This window comes from Bacillus rossius, chromosome 2 (assembly GCF_032445375.1).
Source record: "Bacillus rossius redtenbacheri isolate Brsri chromosome 2, Brsri_v3, whole genome shotgun sequence".
Taxonomy (NCBI): Eukaryota; Metazoa; Arthropoda; class Insecta; order Phasmatodea; family Bacillidae; genus Bacillus; species Bacillus rossius.
This window is the reverse complement of record NC_086331.1, coordinates 106,973,361-106,983,209: the sequence shown is the minus strand read 5'-3', so window position 1 is coordinate 106,983,209 and position 9,849 is coordinate 106,973,361.

The following is a 9,849-nucleotide window of genomic DNA, read 5'->3' as shown; positions in this document are numbered from 1 at the left end:
TACTGGCGGGTGGAGGCCGGGCCTTATGGCCTTCGGACGGACGACGACAACTCCTACTAGTTCCCAATACTACTTGTGTTTTCACACTGCCACCGCCATTCATTGTGTCATGTCCACCAGTTTGGCCTCGGCTGTTATGATAGCCCAAGCCCCAAGTGCGCCACCCATTCTACATAATCTATGGGGAGGAAAGTTAGTTCGCCACCCGCCCCTAGATGGCAGACAAAGGATAATGTAAATTAAGGTAACTTTGTCACCCTGCTCAGCATAATTCAGGACAAATATGTAAATACCCAGTGTTGTAATAAGAAGCCTTTGAATTATACAAGTGAATGTAAATATTATTGTAATTCTACTATGGATGCACAGTAATGGTACAGGTGTGCCCACCCTGATGAATATGTACATGCATTGTATATTTACTCTGGCTGAGCTAAGCCAGGCAGAAAGCTTTCTCAGTAATTTTTGGGGAAATATAATTGGCATAATATTTGATCAGTGTTGTTTAAGTAGCGACCTCCCTGGATAACCGCTCTTACTCCTACCTCCTCTAGAAGGCAGCGACCTGTCTGAATGTCCACTCCTACTCCTACCTCCTCTGGTAGGCAACGACCTCTCTGGGGGACTGCTCCTACTCCTACCTGCTCTGGTAGGCAATGATCACTCTGGGGGCAGTGTCTCCAGATTGGGGATAATTATTTTTTAGGGGGAAATTTTTGGGGAAAAATATTTTGGTAACGGGGAAAAATGGGGAAGTATTTAATCTGCCTGCCTAATATTACTTCTAATGCCATCTCTAATCCTTTTATCAAACAAAACTTGTTTAGTTTTTTAAACACTCACTTTATTGAATGCATTTAAAAAGCAGCTAGCTACAGATGGCCTTGATTTGAATAAGTTGATAGGTATTGGTGTTCTCGAATGCTAGTGTGGAGAGAGCATTCTCCATAATGAATGTGGTGAAAAACAAATTGAGAAATAGAATGCATACAAGCACAGCAGATCATATAATTAGAGTGCGGTACAGTTTGAGAAACGAAGGCTGTAATAAATTTGAGCTAAGCACTAAAAGGCTTGCCAAGTTTAAGTCAGAGGATGTATATAATAATCATAACGATGTCGGTGTAATGTTGCTTTTGGCATAAGTATGGTTGTGCTGACATTATTGTTGTTTTATTCCAGTATAAATGATATATAGTGTTTACATTAGTAAAATAGTTATGTATAGTAGATTTCACTTAATTCCATTCGTTAATTGTACTATGTAACACAATCTTTTTACTATAATAGGTCAATCTACTGTAATATTTATGACAGAGAAAATGTATATTTTGTGTTGGTATATAGGTACTCAATATTATCAAAAATTAATAAATAAAATTATGCTGCTGTTATTTTACTTTAGTCAGTCATTACACCACAAATTAGCTCTCGTATACAATAAAAAAAAAACATCGTGATCGGTAAATCAATAGAACGAAAAAACAAAATCATAAAAAAATAAAAAGTGACGCCCGTGCAGCAGGTTTTATTATTTTTTTTTTATTTTTCTGGTTAGACGATATTTTTTTATTTATATATAAAATAATTAATTTATATACTTTGATTCTTGATACGTACGATAGTTTTACAGCTCTGAACATATAATACCACACCTTTAAGCGGCCAACACTGATAATAAATAATATTTTAAAGGAATAGGTAGATAAGGTAGGTTAAAGATTTTTGGGGAAATCTGTTTTATTTTGGGGAAATTTTTTGTCTGTTTTGGGGAAATTTTGAAAACTCAATCTGGAGACCCTGTCTGGGGGACTGCTCCTACTCCTACCTCCTCTGGTAAGCAACGATTTCTCTGGAAGACTGCTCCTATCTCTCCCTGCTCGGGGAACGCGTCTGCTCCTCCCCTCTGTTCCTCCATGCCAAAAAGGGCAGACATCGGAGGAGCTGCTAAAGCCGTACCAGCTGGGCTACATACCATCCCGAATCCCTTGAACAATACTCCCCTGTTCCCTACTTCCCAGGGCTCTCGCCCTCTGCTAAATTCCTGTTCCCTCATCCCCCTACCCCAGTATCACCCACCGGCTCTCCCGTGCGTCCCACCATCCCCATCGAAGTTCCTCCTATCCCCGAGCGCCGCCCCCCGAAGCCACTATACGGCCGCAGCCCATCTCGGCCAGACTTGATGCACGACTGCAAGAGCTCTTCGGCCCAGAAGCCTGATCGCGTCACTCATCGGGGGTTTTTACCCCCACCTGAACCACTCCAGGGTCCCCTGCAGAAGCCCGGGACAAGTCAATTGTTTACCCACCATCATGTATCTCTTTGTTTAGCACAGCTGTAGGCAACTATAAAGAATTAAAAATATGCTAATTCTTCTGTTTCATAAATTGAAGTTCATCCCTATATCCTGATGGAACGATCCTGTACAAAAAAAGATATTGCCATAATAATTAATTATGATTGCAAGTCGAATAAAAATATTTTTTTTTAACCTAGAATAATAATTCTTTCTTATTTCGCAATTTATTTATGTGCAGTATTTACCGATGTACTGATCTAAAACAGCAAGCATCATGTACCACAGAATCAAGCATTGGGGATCCAGGAATAAACTTAAATACCTACATGAAACACCAGCCATAACGAACACAGAGTATTTGACGGCTGTAAATAAATAATTCCTTGGAAAGACTGCAAAATTCAATGTCAGTTACAACAGTGCACAGCTCGTATTTCTCACAGAAAATGAATGATGTTAACAATTCAATTCAAATTTTATGCTCCCGTTAATATCATTCGTTAATGTCACTCAAAATAGTACTTACTTAAAATATAATGTAACAAAATTCGCATTTCTTAAAGCTGAAAACATAAGGGGAACTATTTGTTTAAGGCAGCATTTCTAGACATTATAAGTTTGTCGCGTACCCGTCTCCGTAGGATGGGTGGAGACGTGGCGGACGTCTCTCGGCCGTTTTCTTGTATTGCCCGGCCCCAGCTCTCTCGCGTAGAGCAGCCTCCTGCGGGGAGGCAGGGGTGGACCGTCCGGCCCGTTTAGCTGCCGAGGGACGTCTCCCGTACTGGAGAAAAGTGTGGTGCAGGCTAGTTGTGCTAGTCAGCGTGTTTTGGCCCGTGAATGCGCCAGTAACAAAACAACACTCACGCATACGGTAGAAAAAACGATAAAAGAGATTATAACACACTATAGTACAGAACCAAAAGCGAAAATAGCGGCGAGTTTATGAAGCGTCTCGCGTCAACGCCTAGCCTCGAAGGTGGCTCGCACAGGACTGGAGACCAGGACGCCGGAGCACTACTCTCGCACGCATGGAGCGGAATTGACGTCATTCCCAAAGCCGCGGCGCGCTGCGGACAGGGCTGTGATCCGGGCTTTAACCCAGAAGCATGGAGGTATGACGTCAAACGCCCCCCCCCCCCCTGGATAAGCCCGGGTCAAGGCCGTCCGTGCTTCCACCCGAGGCAACAGGATCGGGACGCCCTCTCCCGCAGCGGTCGTCTGGGTTATGGCCGCCTGTCTCGCCCCGTACTCGCCGAGTTGTACACAAGCGCGTCCAGCTCCGAGCCTGTGGCATAGTCTGAAGAGTAACGTGGGGCTCAGCGACATTGTCGGTTGCGTCTCGGGGTCGTCTCAGCCGGCTCCTCGACTGTGACTCGGAACTCTGCATCGGCGAGGGAGGCACTATGTCCCCATCCACCTCGGGTGGGGGAGAGTGGCTCAGCTGCCTCCTCCTCGTCCGGCTCGTTCACCAGAGGTTGTTCGTCCGCCACATCGGCGCCCACCTCGGGCATCCCGGTGACGTCACAGATCTGTGTCCGCGTCGTGCGTCTCCGATGGCGTCGCCTCGGACTTGTGGCCGAGCTTCCTGCTGTTTCTGGGCTGGGGGTGGCATGAAACAGGCCCCGCATGCCTCGGGGAGTGATCGAGTCGTCTGAAGTAGGCATTTCGTCCACTTCTACTAGGGAGACATCTTCAGAGAACAAATTTTCTCCTGGGAATGTTGTTCTCCTTATGGTGTCTCGCCACACTTTTCGAACCTGCCGTCCATCCAGGCGGACCAGGTAGGTGCTCCTACTTAGCTGTTTAAGGATCGGGTGTGGTCCCGACCATCTGGGGCTCAACCTGGCACTGTAGTTCTTCGGCACGCTGGACCGAGGCTGCGTGCGCACGTAGACCAGTTCTCCAGGTTGGAGTTCCGGTGGCAGTCAGGTTATCTGCGGTATTATCTGGCGAGTATAGGCCCTCTGGTGTTCGTGTGCTGTTGTCAGTTCTACCTCTCGCCATTGACGGCGCTCCTCGGGGTCTTCTTCTTCATCGGTTAACCCGTGTGCTGTCCATTCTTCTGTCAAGGTCAAATTGTGGCCTTGGACCATTTCCGCCAGGGTCATTCCTGTTGCTGCATTGGTTCTGCGACAGATGCAAAACAGAGCCTTGCAAAATGGTTGTCCCACTTAGTATAGTCGCTACCTAGCCTTATGCGCATCTGGACTTTCAACACTTGGTTTCGCCTCTCCGTCGGGTTTGCTCGAGGGTGGTAGGCAGGTGTGGTCCGGTGTTCTACGCGCCACGAGTTGCACATCTCCCGCCACTGCCTCCCGACGGATTGGCTGGCGTTGTCTGTCAGTAGGTCTCTCGGGTAGCCACAACGCTGAAGAATTCCGATGGCAATATCGTCCCAATGGTGTTGGCCCGAATGTTGCTGGTGGGGTAAGCTTCTACCCAACGGGTGAAGAGATTGGTCACTACCACCAGGAATCTCTTGCCCCGGGCTGTGTGGGGTTATGGCCCCATGACGTCCAGTGTGATGGACTGGAAAGGGGTATTGGGAATGCGAGGCTGTTGTTGCTCCATCCCTTCGCTCCGCCGCGCTTTCCTCTCCTGACACGTCTCACAAGTCCTCACATACTCCCGCACATCCCGCTGCATGCCGGGCCAGTGGTAGTGCTGACCGACCGACCGCCGTGTTTGGTCCACCCCAGGGTGTCCGGCCAGGTCGTGATCATGAATAAAGCGCAACACCTCTTCATGTGCCTCTGGTGGGACATAGGTGCGCCACTCCTGGTCTGGTCCCATTCCTTGTGTGTAGAGCATGCCATCCCTCATAGTCCAGGTCTCACATGTTTCCACTATTTTCTTCGCGCGTCTATGCTCAGCATCCTGAAAGGTGCGTTGGGCGTTGTGCACCCGACGTTTAAGCTTGACCAGGTCCGCAGGAGGCGGGTCGTCGTCCACACCTAGCGCAAGCAGGCGGCAGGTTGGGTCCCTTGGGTGGTGGTGATCCGTCTCACGGCCAGGTGGCAGTAACTCGTCCCAAGATACCTCATCCTCCAGGCACGATCCCTCATCAGGGTCCCGTGACAGGGCGTCCGGCAGCTCGTTTTCTACTCCTGGGACGTGCTCCACAACGAAGTCGAATGACTGTAGAAACAGTGCCCACCTCGCGAATTTTTTTTTTCGCCCCTGGAGGGTCTGCAATCACGTGAGGCATTGGTTGTCATGCGCAATACAAATTGCCTAGCCTCGAGGTGGGGACGGTACTTCCTCAGTGCCCATACCACAGCCAGGCACTCCTGCTCATAGCTGTGGTAGTTCCGTTCAGCGCGGCCGAACTTGGCACTGGCGTAGTCGATTATGCACCTGTCCCCATTTTTGTCTTGTTGGTATAGCACCGCGCCCACCCCCTTAGCGCTCGCATCCGTCTAAACGTAGAGCATCCTCTCGGAGTTTATCCGTGACAGAGTGTGGCATCGGAGAAAAGCCACCTTCAAGCTGTCCAGCGCCTTCTGTGCAGCCGGTGTCCAGTGGCAGCGCTGTCGTGGTGACAAAAGATCTGTCAGGGGGGCAGTGAGCGTGGAGAACTGTGGGATTTAGTTCAGCAGCCAGTTGGCGAGGCCCAAGAGCTTCTGCAATTTTCGCCAGGTGCATCGGGTGCGGACGATTACCCTCAGCATCTACCACATGCCCCAAGAACTCCACCTCTCTCCGTTCAATGTAACACTTCTGTGTGGCGCAGGTCAGATGGTGCTTTTCGAGCCGCTCCAGGACCATGGACAGGTGCCCCATATGGTCCTCCAAGGTCTTGGAGTACAGGATCACGTCGTCGAGGTAGGCTGTCACGAACTGGCCAATGTACCCTTCCAGTACGCAGGCCATCATAGTTTGAAATGTGGCCGGCGCACACTTGAGCCCGAAGGGCATGGCACAGAACCGAAAGCGTCTACCATCGGGCACCATGAATGCAGTCTTTTCTCTGTCACCTGGGTGTATTGGCACCTGCCAATAGCCCGAACGTAAGTCAAGGGTCGTGAACACTCGTGCATTGCCTGGGCCTGCCAAGGCCTCGTCCACACTGATCTGCGGTAGTGGAGAACTGATGGTGACACTATTCAGGGGACGGAAGTCCACACAGAAGTGCATGGTCCCATCCTTCTTGGCAGCCAGGACGATGTGTGAGTTGTATGTGCTGTTGGAGGGTTCAATGACACCATCTCGCAACATTTCGCGCACTTGCTCACGTATCACCCGTTGCTCGCGGAAACCATATCCCCTGGGGGCCTCATACACTGGTTGGTCGTGCATAGTGGGGATTAGGTGTTTTGTCACCGTTGTGCGCCTGAGTGGGTCGGAAGTGACGAAGATGCTCTGCCTTTCCCTTATTAGCCGCCTGAATGCATCCTGATACTCTGGGGATACATCATTGTCCACATCTTATAACTTCGTGGGCTCTCTCGGGGGAGGTGGTGCTCTAGCTAGTGCATAAAATGCCAGGCACTCATGTTTGCCGACATCCACTAGCCCAGAGGCCGGCACTATCACTGTGTCATGCTTTACCAACCAAGGCTGTCCGAGCACTAGGTCCTCCCTGAGTCCCTCTACTGCAACTGCTGCCGTCTATGTAACCAGCTCCGTCACACTCACCTTTATGATGGCATCCTCGATGGCTGTCCCGACTCCGGTGTTCGTGGCCAGGCGCAGCGCGCAGCTTCTCGGTGTGACGTCCGCTGGCGGTACCAAGTGTTGGGCCACAAACACGTGGCTCGCACCTGTATCTACGAGAGCGGCCGTCGGTCTCCCATTCAGAGTGACGGGTACCCGCATCAGCCAGTCGTCTGGGGTGGTGAGCTGTCCCAGTGTTATCCGTGTCTCGTCAGTGGCTTCGGGAAGGGGGTTAGGTGGTGTGGGGGCAGAACTGTTGGTCCTACACTCCCTGCTGCCTGTTTCGCGCTGGTTGTTGTTGTTGTCGTCTTGGGCAGTCCTGATGCCAATGGAACGTGTCCTGCGGGCAGGCATCCAAGACGACACTAGGGTGGTCGGCCTCCGTCCCGCCTATTCCCCCCGTGAGTTATCTTTTACATTACAAAGGCACCATCTCAATTTTTCTATTTTTTCTGTTACATTTAAATCCACTTATTACTTCATTTTGCAGCGAACTCCCTTCACATGGTTTCCTTCCCTGAGTAATGCCACAATGAATCACAATTATTTACCTTCTGCAGCAGGCGGCATCTATTAGCGCCGGATGCATCAACATCGTACAGGATAACTAGCTTGGGCATAGATATTAGACCAGCCTCAAAGTCATTAAAATTGTAATCGCCCCACTTACCATCATAATCCTAATCTGAATAATTTAGTTTAATAAGTCGTTTCCATCATTTTGGTCTCAAAACTTTATCGCAGTATTCTATCTTGTGAGCTTCAAGTTCTTAATCATAGTCTTAGTTCTTGTGAGCTTCAGGTGAATCATTGCAGTCTTCGACCTTTTCAGCTTTAGGCTGTTCTAAAGTGCTCTCAATTTCATGGAGGCGACTAGAACTTGGTGTAATTTGTTTTATTCCCCATAAAAATGCTACTTTCTTCGTTAACTTTTAGTTTAAAATAATTAACAAGACCTGGGATGGTACTATTAGAATCATCATCTTCACATTTCTCGTGATCGTTATAGTCATCTAAAATTTTGCTTTCATTTCACTTCCTTGCTTTTATAGACACACCATTCTTAACATTAAACAGCCTTGTTTTACAGATAGAGGCATTGGCGTAGCTGTGTTCATAAAGTTGGGAGGGACAAATAATAATTTTGATGTCATGTAAACCCATTCCCCACCTACTAAGATGATGAAGGGGGGGAGGAGGGGAGGTCCTCCACCAGAAAATTTTATTTTGAAAGTGCAAAATATCACTTTTTAAGCATTTTTTGTATCTAACCATTGGATACATCGATGTTAAAATTATTGTTTCCTTAAGATAAAATTTGATGAGTGAAGAATTTAGAAATAAAGTTGGGCAGAAGGCAGAGAGGGCACAAGCTCTCTTTTTTTTACTCGAATGAAATTAAATAGTAACATTTTACAATCATAATGATATTTTTATAAATTATTTTCTACAACTAATTCATTTACGATATTTTCAATCTAAATTAAAAAACATGTACACTTGGAAACATAAAAAAAAAAATTGTTTATAATTCATAAACTTTGCCTTGTCCACATAATAGGCTACATATTATGTCACGACTACTTTGACTCATTAGCCCTACACCTTTAAAATCTCCAGCACACGTCACTATTCGATACCTTAAATAACACTGCACATTTTTTGTATTAAAGTTTTCACTCACTTAATAACAATGTAAAGATTTCATCAGGGTAAAATTTCCTGCAGTTACTAAGGTCACAGGGGTGACTTGGACTTGGTGAGAGGCGAAAGCTCTAAGCGCTCGGCCACCGCGGCACACAAATTTTTTGTTTTGTACTTTTGTGTGTAATTGTTACGCTTGCGGTTTCTACGTTAGTTTCCTTACTTATTTTTGAACACATGCACCTGGTGCATTGCTGTCACAATTCAATGTTATACTATCCATCCTGTTAATGAGCGACACTATTTTTCTTCTGACAACTATTTATATTAAGTACTTAAGTGGAGAGATCCTTTTTGAAGGAGTGTATCTGGGCGAGAAAAAAAAAGTGAGAGGGTGTTTGAAATGAGGTGAACGGTGTGCCGCGCCGAAAATAAAAGGCAGGGAAAAGGGAAAACAGGAAATCCTTGAAAAATACCAGCTTTCCGAAGCATCATCCCGGCATAATTTCCACATCCGAAATTCGGATGACCCCACTGAGAAACGACCAGGTAACTTAAAATAACTGCATTTCTAAGAAAAGGACTACTTTTAATTTACATGAATACTTGTTCTATGTTTAGTAGAATTTTTTATGTATGCACAGCCATTAAATAGGTTATTAAATTTGAGTGGACATTCTAAAAAGAAACATTTTTATTTCAATGTTTAGAAATCCTTAAGTTAACCTTTTAACTTTCTTATCTCTTTTATGTTTAAGAATGTGTTTTACTACCAGAAAGGGACAGAAACTTAAGAATACAAATTATAAAATTACAGTTAAGAGTTAAGTGTTAAATGTAATGGTTTAATGGTAATTCAAAACTGCCTCCTACCCCCCCCCTCCAAACACACACTTGTTCTTGCCACTTTATTACAAAGAGCATAATTAATAATCAATTTTATAATGTGTTGTACCGCCAGAATTTTTCTCATGATAGATTGTTACTCACCTCAGTTCCACTTATTACTGGTTCACTTCCGTTCGATGAAGTTTCAGCATGAGCACCTTCACACTATTTTGGCTATTGAAAAATATGCTAAAACAGTTTTTTGTCTTTTCATTGTCGTTAAAATGAAATGCTAATGCACACATAAGTAGTTTGACTCTACATCTACAACTCTCTGGTCTACTGCTCAAAACATGTTTCTACACCACTACTTCTAACACCCAACACGACAACAAAATAGCGAAATGCTTAAGGTCATTCAA